We start from the raw sequence: 14,269 nt of genomic DNA on the forward strand, positions 1-14,269 counted from the left end.
AGTGTAAAATCTGCTGAAGAACAGTTTGCAGTCTATGCATCATTTATTGCTTCCTATGAAAACTACATCCAGGGGAAGATTGTGGACCCTGCTGCTCTTGATGAGGATTACGATCAGATCGATGCTGATGATCTGGAGGAGATGGATTTGCAGTGGCAAATGGCAATGATTGTGAGGCGTGTGAAACGTTTTATGAACAAAACTGGAAGAAAATTTGTTGGTGGTCGGCCCGGGTTCGACAAATCCAAGGTAAGGTGCTATAATTGTCAGCAGTACGGGCACTTTGCCAAGGAATGCAGAAATGAGAGGGTTGAACGAGGACAAGGTCGACCTACACAACATTCTGGAGTTAACAGAGAGATTAACGCCATGTTGACCAGAGAAGCAGGTGAGTACAACTGGAACTCGCATTCATGTGGTTCTGGTGAACAAGCGAACATGGCTGAGGCTGAAGTGAAAGAATGTGAGAAGGTTGAAGGAATTGAGAAAGCTACTGAAGAAGAAACAGCTTTCATGGCAGATGACAAGGATAATCGCTCCGAGGTAAGTCCTAAAACTATTTGTACTAGTTGTGAGAATTTGTCTGAGCAACTTAAAACAATAACTGATCAGTATGTCCATTTAGATGCTGACTTTAAAACTATTAAAGAAGATCACCATTTTACGAAAGCAAGAGAAACGAGTTATAAAATTAAAATAAAAGCATGTGAAAAAGACATTCAAAGCTTAAAAATTAAACTTGCTGAGAAAATTGAAATAATTGATCTTAGTTATGAAGTTTTGGAGGAAAAAACTAAAGTGATTGCTGATCGAGATAAACAGATTGCTGACCACCAGGTAAAGGTGGTGGAACTGAACCGCAAACTTGAGCAGTTCAGGAATTCCTCGGCCATCCTTGATCACCTCGTGAGTGATCCAGGTACCTCTGCAAAGAGGGGAGGAATCGGATATAATGAAGTTCCACCACCCTTTAACCACAACTATACTTATAATCCGAGTGTTCAGAAATCTGTCGATTTCGAAGTTCCTCAGACAACTCCAATCAAGATTACAAGTGTAAAACCAAGTGTTAGCTGTGGAGAAACAAGTTCGAAAGTTTCTAATGTGAATATTTCTGTTTTGAGTCCAGTTTCATCGGATTCGGATAAGTTGTCCGAATCTGATCAGACAAAAGAGAAGGTAGGGTTACCCACCGATGGAGATAAAAATAAAGTTTCTAAAAAGAGTTCTCCACTCAATCCGTACGTCCCACCTTATGTGAGACGAACGGCTGGTAACACTACCTCTACATCCAAACCAACATTTGACAAGAAATTGGAGAGTCGGTGTTGCTTTAGATGTAACAAATTAGGGCATTTAGTTGCAGATTGCCCTCTGGAGCCAAGATTAAGAGGTGTGAAGCCAAATAAAACTGAGTATAAGCGTCATTTTGTTACTGCTAAAAATGAAAACTTTAAAAAATGCCAAAATGTAACGAATTCAAGTTTTCATAAAAACCAACCTCAGTTTTACAACCAAACCTCAAGATATAACACCTTCAATTCTCAAAGGTTTGGAAGGCATTACACACAATCTGCAGGGAGATTCCCTAACAGGACTTACAGAAATTATCCTGATGCTAACTTAAGAAAGCCAGGGTACGGGACGTCTCGATCCAAGACCAATTGGTCTTGGGTCCCAAGATTCTAACTCTTTGTTTTATTGTGCAGGAACAGTTGAACAGGGCTGCAAACAATCTTTGGATTGTAGATAGCGGCTGTCCCAGGCACATGACAGGCAACAAACACTTGTTGCAAGACTTAAAACCTGTTCAGGGAGCTAGAGTTAGTTTTGCTGGTGAAAGCGGAGGAAGGATTACCGGTAGAGGAACTGTGTCGAATGGGAGAATGACACTTGAAAACGTAAATTTTGTGGAGGAATTAAAGCACAATCTGTTGAGTGTGTCGCAGATCTGTGATAAAGAATACACTGTCCATTTCACTAAGAATGAAGCGATTGTATTGAAGCCTGGTTTTCATATACCAGAAAATTGAATAGTAATGAAAGCTCCACGTGAAACGAATACATACGTGATGGATATGAGGTCTACTGAAATGGCCACCGGAGAATCCTGTTTAATGACAAAGGCAAGCGAATCAGAATCAGAATTATGGCACAGGAGAATGGGACATATTCATCTTCGTAAGATGAACTTCATTGTCAAAAATGGGCTTGTGATGGGCGTTCCCTTAAAGAGTTTTAACTTTGAAGATAAATGCATAGCGTGCAAGAAGGGAAAACAACACAAGAAAAGCCATCTCACCAAGACAATCAACTCAATTGCTGGTACTCTAGAACTACTTCATATGGATCTCTTCGGTCCGGTGAATGTACAAAGTCTAGGTGGTACTTCTTACTGCTTGGTGATAACTGATGATTACTCGCGATACTCGTGGGTATATTTTCTGAAAACGAAAGACGAGACGACTCAGATGGTGAAGAATCTGATTACAAAAGTCGAGAACGTCATGAGTAAATCAGTTAAATTCATCAGAAGCGACAATGGGACAGAGTTCAAGAACTTTGAGATGGAAATCTTTTGTCTTCAGAAGGGTATTGAGCATCAATACAGCGCTCCGTATACTCCACAACAGAACGGAGTAGCTGAAAGGAAGAACCGAACGTTGATTGAAGGAGCCAGAACTATGCTGGCAGACTCAAAGCTTCCTGTGATGTTCTGGGCTGAAGCAGTTGCTACAGCCTGCTATATTCTGAATCGGGTGTTAACCGTTAAGAGACTTGGAAAAACTTGTTACGAGCTTATGCACGGAAGGAAGCCCAACTTGTGCGGTCTTGAACCTTTTGGGTCTCCTTGTTCGATTTTGAAGACTAACTCGAAATTTGGTGAAGTGGCCGATGAGGGAATCCTAGTCGGTTATGTTGTTGGGACTCCCAACAGACGGGTCTTCAATACGTCGACTTGCAAGGTGGAGGTGGTTTGTAACACCGACATTACTAGTTACCAACCGCCAAAACCAAGCAATGGACCTGCTGAGCTGTTTGACTATGTTAAACTTTTTAAGTCGTTTAACGTACCTAATTTGGAAATTTCTGAAGAAGACGAAAGAGCTGTGACGAAGATGATACTTGATGAGGAAGAGAATATATTGCAACATCAGATTTTTGAGAAATCTCAACCTTCCACATCAAACATGATCGATACCCCTGCGGCCTCAACTGAAGATGAATTTATTAATCCTTTTCACTCTCAGCCAGAAACAACCATAGATGAGATCTCTTCGAACTTGGAAGACAATTTGCATGTCGGTGCTGTTCCGACCACGAGAATTCACAAAGATCACCCATTGGAGAACGTTATAGGTGATGTGTCCTCGAGTGTACAAACCAGAAGTAGCCTGAATGAGCACACCTGTGTTTATTCAAGTATAAAAGAAACAGGTATAATGAATGAATGTTGGTACTCCTGCTTTATAAGCCAAATTGAACCAAAGAATTATCAAATGGCTTTAAAGGACAGCTCGTGGGTCGAAGCCATGCAAGAAGAGTTGGCTCAGTTCAAGAAAATGGAAGTTTGGACCTTGGTTGAAAAACCAAGAAATGTGCATGCTATAGGCACGAAATGGGTGTTCAAGTGCAAGAGGGATGAAAAGGGGATTATCGTGAGAAATAAGGCGAGGTTGGTTGTTAAAGGTTTTAATCAACAAGAGGGTATTGACTACAATGAGGTTTTCGCTCCTGTTGCCCGGTTAGAAGCGATTCGATTGTTTTTGGCGTTTGCTGCATCTAAAAAGATGAAGGTGTTTCAGTTGGATGTGAAGAGCGCGTTTCTTAATGGGAAAGTTGATGAGGTTGTGTTTGTTGAGCAACCTCCGGGTTTTCCTGACCCAGACTTTCCGGATCACGTATACAGGTTGAGCAAGGCGTTATATGGGTTACATCAGGCACCTCGTGCCTGGTATTCAACGTTATCGGACTACTTGCTGGTAAATGGTTTTGAAAGGGGATTGATTGACAGTACGCTGTTTGTGAAGAGAGAAGGATGTGACTTCTTACTGGTTCAAGTCTACGTGGATGATATCATTTTTGCTGCATCAAGAGTATCCATGTGTCAGGATTTTGAGACTGTCATGAAGAAACGATTCGAGATGAGTGCTATGGGTGAACTAACCTTCTTTCTAGGATTGCAGGTTGATCAGAAGAAGGATGGGATGTTCATTCATCAAACAAAGTATGTTCATGATGTGCTGAAGAGATTCAAGATGGAGGACAGTTCTCCATATGACACCCCAATCTGCGTCAATCACAAGTTGGGCGCTGAATCAGATGGTGACGCAGATGTGGACCCTACTCTGTATCGGGCGATAATAGGTTCATTAATGTATTTAACTGCTTCTAGGCCCGATATAATGTTTTCTGTTTGTCTTTGTGCTCGTTTTCAGGCAAACCCAAAGAAATCTCACATGAAAGGTGTGAAGAGGATTTTGCGGTATCTTAAGGGCAAGCCGAAACTAGGGTTGTGGTACCCAAAAGGGGGAGACGTTGAACTAGTGGCGTATACAGATTCTGATTATGGAGGCTGTAATCAGAGTCGGAAGTCAACAACAGGAGGCTGTCAGTTTCTTGGAGGAAGATTAGTTTCCTGGCAGTGCAAGAAACAGACATCAGTTGCAATTTCAACATGCGAAGCTGAATACATGGCAGCATCCAACTGCTGCTCTCAGGTTTTGTGGATTCAGCAACAATTGCGCGACTATGGTCTGAATTTCTTACTTACTCCTATTTTAATTGATAACACTGCCGCCATCTCAGTAATTAACAATCCCGTGAAGCACAGTAAAACTAAGCATATTGACATTCGTCATCACTTCATACGGGATTGTGCTGAGAAGAAACTGATCAAGATCGAAAAAGTTGATACACTTGAAAATTTTGCTGACTTGTTTACAAAAGCGTTTGATAAATCCAGATTTCAAAACCTAATTGAGCTAAACGGGATGATCAATCCCGAGTAACCATGTCTTTGATTTAAAAAAAAAAAAAAAAAAAAAAAAAAAAAAAAAAAAACATGGGTCATTTTTGCTTAAAATTAGTCGGTTACCTCAGTTTGATGGACATATCCTAGGATATGTTTTGGTCCTCGTTTCAAATTAGAGAATGAGGATAGCCATTAACCGGAAAACTGAAAGTGACCGGGGCAACTATGACGTGTGTTCTTTCAGTTGCTGAAAATTAGTCGGTCATACTTAGTAAGAAGGACACATACTTGTATGTGGTCGGTCCAGTTGATCCATTGGATCTTCAGGATAGCCGTTTACCTGACGACTTTGACGTGATTGGGGCGATTGAATTTAAAGTTTTTTTTAAAGGGAAATGAAATTAATTTTCAAGTCTGTTACTTCGTATGAAGTTCTATGCTGTGTTTAACAGAAAATTGATCCAACCTTGGAAAATGATATATATACTAATCGTGTGTGCTTAACTAGTGAAGTTATTAGGCTTAAAAGGCTTTAGAACAGTCATTGTATGTCGTGGTAATTTTTATGGTGCGTAAAAGTGTATGTGATACTAACTTAAACTACTCGAATTTACGTGGAAACTCCTTAAGAGTTTTGTATGTCTTCATACATATCTTTTCGAAGGATAGGCAGAAAAGCAACTACCCAGTCATACACGAGCCCCTGAGTGATCTGATTCCCGTGAAGAAAGCATTTCAAGACACTGCAGTGATCCAGATTCGGGACTTGCAGTAGTTTAATACTCCGAAGTCAATAAGAATGTTTGGTTAAAAAAAAAAAAAAAACAAAAAAAAAAAACAAAAAAAAAAAAAAAAACATGTATATTTTTAGTACTTATGAGACATAGTAACAATCAAGACTTCTCATGTCTGGAGTAAGAAGAGAACGGGAAGCAGTCAACGAGTATATACAAGTTAATCAGACACTATGGGTCGAAGTCAATTCGGGGTGACTTGGGTATAGCCAAATACGCTTTGAGAATAGATAGAAGACATCATTATCTCTGAGATGTTGCCAACTTAAATTTTTGAGCTTAACTGAACCTTAATCCGTATCACAGAAACGATGAAAACCATTTACGTTATTTACATGCTTACAACCTGTGTCTCTATGTCATAATACAGCCAAACACGGATCTAAGTGACAGTCACATCGTTAGTATGATTCCTGTTAGGATCTTTTCTAAAACGTAGTGGTCCCTGACTAGACTGAAATTTGATCCCTTATTTCGTTAAAATTTTTCTAAATTTTTTTTAGTTTTTGTAGTTATATTATTTTATTGTTGGTTACTGGGTCTTGATCATATTTGTTTAACTCTTTTTGGTAATTTCTAAGGTTAAATTCAGGATTATTCAAACTTAAAGGGCTGATTTTGAAAATTACGGGCGAAGTTGTTGAATTCGGCGAAGTTGTGCTTAACTTCGCCTTGGCGAAGTTATGCGTAACTTCGCCTGAACCAACTCAGCCCTATATAAGGACTTTCTAACGGGAACAGTAACATATATTGAAACTTTCCGGCGAAGATAATATCAAAAACAGATTATCCGCGATCTTGTTATCTTCGATTTCGATCCTTGATTTCAGTTTCTAGTACTCATTGACGGTATGTATGGTCAATATCTTTCTCGTTATAGTTTTACCCGGTTCGAGACCTCGGGTCGTCGAACCTCAGAAACCAAGTTTTCCGACCTCACGTTACGTGTTCATGGACGACCTTTTCGTCCTAACACCATTGAAATATGTTGGACTTCATTGTTAGATCGTTAAATCGGTCCGAAACGTCGGATAACACTTGTTTGAATCTGAACAGTCGCCGTTTCAGATTCAGGCGAAGTTAAGGTTTACGCGAAGTTATTCTCAACTTCGCCAGTGGCTTAAGTTCGCCTTCAGCGAAGTTATCCACAACTTCGCTTGAAGCTTAATTTCGCCTATGGCGAAGTTATCCATAACTTCGCCTTGAACATAACTTCGCCGATTTCAAATTTTTTATAAGTTTATAGACGAACTTACAGATGAAGCGAAGTTGTTCCCAACTTCGCCTCAACTATAAATTCGCCTGTACATCACAACTTCGCATATGGTACACAGCGAACTTGTGAGATGGTTTTATGGTCTCTAACTTGATTTGTTTTGTGCAGATATGGCTGCTGTTGGAGGTACTGGAGGTGATGATGGTGATGAGCAACGACAATTCTTCCCAGCCCATAACCAATACATCACTCTGGATCCAGACGCACGAGGCGTTGAAGACTATAGGGAGATTATCACATTTCTCCAACGATCACGAGTTTTTCACGCGATCACTAATACACTACCCATATCTCTGCCCAACATTCAAGATTTCTGGCAGACGGTGTATTATGATTGCAGACCTGAGCCTCCAGTGATGCGAGCAACTGTCAATGGTCAAGACATACAGTTTTCCTCGGAAGACATACGGTTGGCTCTGCAGTTCGGTAATGAAACGAGAGACGACCCAACGGAATTCGTAGCTCCTTTCCGTGACGGAGCTTACTTAAGGATGGGTTATTCGGGTCCGCTGGGGGACTCGCAGAGGAGGAAAGGCTTTCTGCTGGATCAATGGCGCTTTTTGATGCATGTGTTGATAGTATGCATGTCCGGCAGAAAGGCAGGAACAGATGGGATGGGTGCGACGATGCAATCGGCTATGATTGCGCTGACTTACAACCGCAGATATTCGTTTAGTCAGCTAATCTTTTACGAGATTGATCGTCAGAGACGGGCGACGGCGCGCGAGCGTTTTATTATGTATCCTCGGTTCCTACAAATGATTATCAATCATGTCGCTCCGTCTGTACCGCAAAGACGCCCTATCAGATACGTTGAGTGTGTAACAAAACGTATCTTTGCTCAGTGCAGAACGTCGAGCACTCGAAGCAACCCTGAGCGGCGTCCCAGGCATACTCCACTTTTTGGGTATCTCATTAACCCGGAGTATGTTCCTGCAGGAGGGGACGAGTTCAGGGATCCGCAACCACATCAGGCGGCAGCACCTCATGCTGTATCAGCTGCGCCTGTTGTATCTTCTGCTGCTGTGCCAGCTACTATATCTCAGGCTGTGTCCACTGCTGAAAACGTTGATCTAGATGCTGCTTTTAGTGGACATGGTTTGTTTGATATGGATGTCTCGGGTCCTCGGTTTATGGATGTTACCAGAGCAGCTACTTCGGTAGCTGACTCTGATCTAGACGAGACGTTTGCTGAGGCAAGAAGACTTATGGTGTCTCGTGAACGGACTACGGGAAAGAGGCCGAGAACTGTGGGGGAGGATGATGAGGATGAAGTAGATGAAGAGGAGGCAGTACAGATTGTGCTAAGACGCTCAAGAAGAGAACAGAGAGGGATAGGTTCGGGAGCTGGAGAATCTTCAAGACTAGTACGTTTTGCTCCACCTGCCCTATCTGGTATGTCTCTTATTCCTACTACTGCACAGGTTTCAGCGATCGAGACGTCGGCACCAACAATTGTGTCCCTACCACCTCAACCGCTTAATCCACCGGTGGTAGTTGCACGGTTTGTGGAGTCGACAATCACCTCTACTGCAGGGTTACCAAGTGTACCACCTGCGGTCACTTCTGCTGATGTTCCACCAACTCCATTGCCTACTTCAGATACCGAGAGGATTCTTTCGCTAGAGCGGATTGTTGCTGAATAGTCAAAGACTATTGACCGCCTAGTGGAATCCAATCGACTACAAGCTGCCCTCCTGGTAGAACATGGACGAATAATAGATGCCTTCAAGGATTACTTGGCATCTCAGGGGGAGAAGACGTGTAGGGGCGATGAGTTGAGAACGAAAAGACGAGAAGATCATGACGATGATCCCAATGCACCTTCAGGTGCAGGTGATGAGCTGCCAAGAATCTCTCAGGCTCTTGGAGCTTCCACAACTGAGGGGGAGTCTACAAATGCAGATGGTGATGATGTTGTAGTTGTGGATGACGACGCTGATGTTGAAGACGTTATTGATGCGTTGAAGGAGTTGGATGAGGAGGAGGACGATGAGTTGATGGATGATGATGACGTGTTGCCTATGGATGAGATTGAGAGGATTGGAGAACAGATTAATGTGGAAGATGTGTTAGAAGAAGGTGAGATTGTAGATGAGTCAGTGGAACATGAGATTCCAGCTGTTGAGAGATCAGAATTGGGGGATGAGAGTGTGATAGAAGATACAGTATGGGAGGAGCAGCCGAACTGGAAAGAAGGCTGTGCTCAGTGGTTTGTTAAAACCAAGAAGCCTGCAGTGCCAACGATGTTCAGAAAGACTTATAATATAAAGGGCTATGCAGAGTCAAAGAAATGAATCATATGCTGGTTGTACGACAAAGAGCTGAAACTATTTGTGATCAAACGGTACGACGGCATTCAGTACTTTAAGAGATTGTTGAGATCTCTGAATTCCTTACCAGAATGTGAGGTGAGAGATTTAGCGAGATTGGGGCTGATCAATAGAAGTAATGATGATATGGCAAGAATCATTGGGAAGATCGTCTGGAAAGAAGCCATTAAAGACAAAAAGTTTGAACTCCTAAAGCCTCAAAAAGGAAAGTTGATAGAAGACAAAGATCGTGGAATGAGGGCTGACGGCAAACCTTGGATGGTAATGAAGTATAAACCAGTCCGTCATTTGAAAGAAGTACCGATGAAAGTTATGCCCAAGAACGTCCTAAAAGATTTAAAATGGTGGTACGTGGATTGTGAGACAGCTGAGGCGGTAATGGAAGATGAGGATGAACAAGAAGTACTTCGGGTGTACGACCCGATGCATCTTGTTAATCTATCGAAGGATGATTTAAAAGTGCTCAACGAGAAGAAGATCTTCTACATTCCTGCTTGGAAGGATCAAGCTAGGAAATATCAAAGGGTAGTGTCGGTATGTGTGAGAGAAGGGGCGCACGCGTAGAGGTAAAGATTACAAGACTCAAGATTTGAAGATCAAGATATGAAGCTACTGCCAAGGGGGAGTCTGTTGGTACATGTATGTCAGTAGTTCATAGTCTAGCATTTGTAATCGAGTCTGTAATGTAATTATGTTTTGTTTATGTTTGTTTTGTAATGCGCGAAGTTGTCAACAAGTTCGCTATGGCGAACTTGTTGAATCAGCGAAGTTATTGACAACTTCGCCTGTGGCGAAGTTGTCGTGTTTATATACTGTTTCAGACGAAACAGTTTAAGAAAGTTCGTTTAGGGTTTTCGTTTCAGTTTTCAGTAACCGAGTTACGTGTCATAGTCTGTAACGGTGACCTCGGGTCACGTGTTTGTTATCAATATAACGTGGTTGGTTTATTGCTTGTGTGTTCGATCTCTACATACTCTACACTCGTATCTACCTACGCAGGGATTCCGCACCTGCGTTGTTAGAGACATCCCGTGTACGATCCGTCCAGGAACCTACAACTAATTAATTTGTTTAGTTATTGGCATCTACCATTAATTTGGTTGCATTGTATTTGCCATTTAGAATGTTTCTCTTTCTCATTGGCAAAATCCATTTGCTTTAATCACATATACATTTTATGTTGAGTAAGGAAGGGGTATTTCTTAAATCGTCACACTCTGTTCACTAGCTCTAGATCATAGTTTCGGGTGATGGTAAATAAGCTTGGAGCGTTAAAACCTAGATTAAAAATGCTCGGAACCAAAAGTTTAGGATCGTATGAATTACCTCCATATTCATGAGCTCCGAGCATCCACACATCCCAACAAGTCACAAGTGGAGCATAAAGCAGACACCATTATTGATGACAAATAAATAATCCAATGAACGAAATAACGTATATGAATCAACGAGAGCGTGATAGATGCGTGAACAATAATAAATCTCAAACATTTATGAAGATTTCTTTGAATTTTCTTTAATTACGATTTGTCTCCAACTCATTCAATTTATTAGTTGTCACATTTATTTTAACCCTTGTATTCAATTTATTGGTTTTTAATTTGTGACAAAAGCCTTAAGTTTGGTTTTAAAGAAAAAGATATCAATTCAATGTTTTGCAAATTTAGTAATATATCATTTTCCTAACACTTTGTTCATAAGGGTGGATGGGCCATCACTCGGGTACCTTTTTCAAAGTTTCGGGTACCAATTAGATCACAGAAACACTGACGCCACCCTCATAGGTAGGACTAGCGGGTTGCGAATGCGGGTATCAATCAATAATTAGAAATGGTAGAATGTAGTCATTCAAAACGGCTATATAGTTGTTATAGCTAAAAAATAAAGAAAAAAATTATATTGGCTATGAAGGGCTTGTTGAAAGTCTAGACTTAGACTTAATGTAGAACCTAATACTTATAAAGTAATGTAGAACCTAATACTTGAAAAGTTACGATTTACAGATAATAAAAAGTGGATTAAGGATGTAACTGTTGGATTTAATGGTAGGTTCGGGTCAAGTTAACGCGGACCGACCCGAATGTGACCCCGGTAAAAGTTACACCGAGATTAACGAACACCAAACCCGCTTAAGTTATTAACCGGGCTAGACACGACTGAACTGGTTTTTGGTTGGTGATTAGGCCTTGATGCCCATTGGGTTTTGCTATGGGTTAAACCCTAACCCACATAATATATAATAACATCTTATTGTTATTATTAACTTAATAAAAAGTTAAGCTAAAACCCTAATAACCTCTACAACCACCAGCCGCCACACCCTGCTGCCGGAACAGCGCTGCCGCCGGAATCCCATCTCCGCCGGAATCGCGTCACCACCGGAACCAGGTCATCGCCTTGTCTCGTTGTTCTGCCGTTACTGTTCACCATACACCGCCGCCTGCCGCCGCCACCTGCTGTCGCCGGTTGCCGGAATTTGGTGTCGGGTCTCGTGCAACTTCTAGCTTGGTTCATTAGATCTTGGTGTCTCACCCGGTTTCGATAACCGAGGTATAAAGTCTTTATCTTTATCTATGGTTTGGTTTAATTATATATCGTGCTCGTATAGTTGTAACCGGATCCGAGTTCGGGTTTCCGGTTCGCTTTAATAATTTGTTTTCGGCTGCGTTTTTTTTAATTCGTTTATATATATAAATTATTAATATTGATTAATAATTATTTAAACGAAATAATTAACTAAAACGGGTTAAAAAAATTTGACCGTTTCCGTTCTGAACCACCGTTGAAACCTAACAGTGGTATCAGAGCCGCGGTTACAACGTACGAGTCGATCCCGATTCGTTTAATCCGGATCTACATCTCAAACTTTAAATCGTTTAAAGTTTGTAGATCTAGATTAGTTTTCGGGTAATTTTGGAATTGGTCAAAATTTTGTTTATTTTATTTGACCAAGTCAAAACGACCCGAAATTTCTTTATTTTTAAATGTGTAAATTCGGCCCCGACCTATGTTTGTTTGGTTGTGTTTAGATCTTGAGTTTGTTTTTTGGCCATATAGATGGTTCAACATTGTAATCGGTTATTTTTAGTTTTCAGTTTTCTTTTGGCCATATTGGATGGTTCAAATTTGTAATAGGGCAATAATATGTTAGTTTATAAATTTGTAATAAAGAAGACGCGATAATAACCGAGGACGAGCTCATAGATTTCTTGGAGTTAGTGGGAGTTCGGACAAGATGACGGGATGCACCTTGAAGTCCATCCTTGTGGTTGTTTTGTGTTGTGAACCCCTTGACCCGATCGGTCTCCCTAATTGGCTCTAGCGAGACCGATCACCTTTTGGCCATAAGAATTTACATATTATTTATTTGCTATTTTGGTTGCTTGGTTTGTTTATAATAGGATTATATTAACACCAACTTAATACCAAATAATATTGGAAAATAAACATTTTTAATTAACCATTTATGTTTTACAAATTAAAAGCGTTTTGATTTCCAAAACTAATAACTTAATAGTTTTCTATTAACTTAAAATTGGTTAGTAATGTCGCGACAAACTTAGTTTTAATAGGTTATTTAAAACTAAGTGTCCTGAGAGATGAAATGATTCATCAATTCGTCCCGATAATAAATACAGTAAAATTTGACTTTTACTCTATTTGGTAATTATAAAATTAATCTCAATTTAAAAACCAATAGTTTATGACAATCCTACTACAAGACACACTTGAGGCATACTGCGAAATTTCGAGTGTTGGAGCTACAACACCGCACTTGTTTTATAGCCTATCCCATCAAGGTGAAAGCGTTTCGTTGACACATCCGGCGCTTTCACACGTCACTATACTAGGACAACTATTACTTTACTCTCCTGTTACTTGCTAAAGCTGTCTGGAGACTTAAAGTGGGCAAAGATGAGGCTAAACGTATCTATATAGACAATCGTTGTCCCTATAGGCCTTATAACCGAGAGTTGTGCTATATTCACAATTGACAATCGTTGCCGGTCTGCCTAACCACTTATTAATGTTGTGTGCTACAGCTGCCTTTAATAACTGGAAGCCATATTCTCATGCTCCTATTTGATTAATGTTATTGGGTCATTAATAATAGGATTACAACATCGAAAATACTAATTAAATTTACTTTTGCTTTATTAATTAGATGTCTTCAAATGAAAATTCACCCTACGCCCTTAAGTCTATCCTTGAGAAGGAGAAACTAAACGGTACCAACTTCATCGAATGACACCGCAACTTAAGACTCGTTCTTACTATGGCAAAGCGCCTCTATGTTCTCGATGGACCTGTTCCAAACGAGCCTGAAAACAACACAGCCGCTGCTCGAAAAGCTCTTGACAAGCATAGGGATGACTCGGCTGAGGTCTCCTGTATTATGCTAGCCACCATGACTTCTGAGCTTGCTAAAGGCTTAGAAGACTTCAGTTCCTATGAGATGCTGGAACAACTCAAGGGCATGTTCCAGAAACAAGCTCGTCAGGAACGATTCGATACCATGAAACAACTCATAAGTTGCAAGATGGCAGAAGGGTCTCTCGTCAGTGCACATGTTCTTAAGATGAAGGGGCACATCGATCAGCTCAAGAAACTTGATTATCCTATGCTTGATGAGATGGCATCGGATTTCATCCTCAACTCTCTCCCCGGTTCTTACGACCAGTTCGTAATGAATTTTAACATGAATGGCTGGGTAAAGACAGTGCCGGAGCTGCACAACATGCTCAAAACGGCTTAGATGAACATTCCTTCTAGGACCAATCAAGTTCTGATGATCCGATCTGCTGGTGTAAAGAAGCCCAAACCCAAGAATCAAGGTTATAAGGGAAAAGGCAAGAAGAAAGTTACTGTTGCTGCCAAATCTGCCACCAAC

The sequence above is a fragment of the Bidens hawaiensis genome, unplaced genomic scaffold, assembly GCF_021521415.1.
Source record: "Bidens hawaiensis isolate Kalapana, Puna unplaced genomic scaffold, B.hawaiensis_p1.1 tig00036720_1, whole genome shotgun sequence".
NCBI classification, from domain to species: domain Eukaryota; kingdom Viridiplantae; phylum Streptophyta; class Magnoliopsida; order Asterales; family Asteraceae; genus Bidens; species Bidens hawaiensis.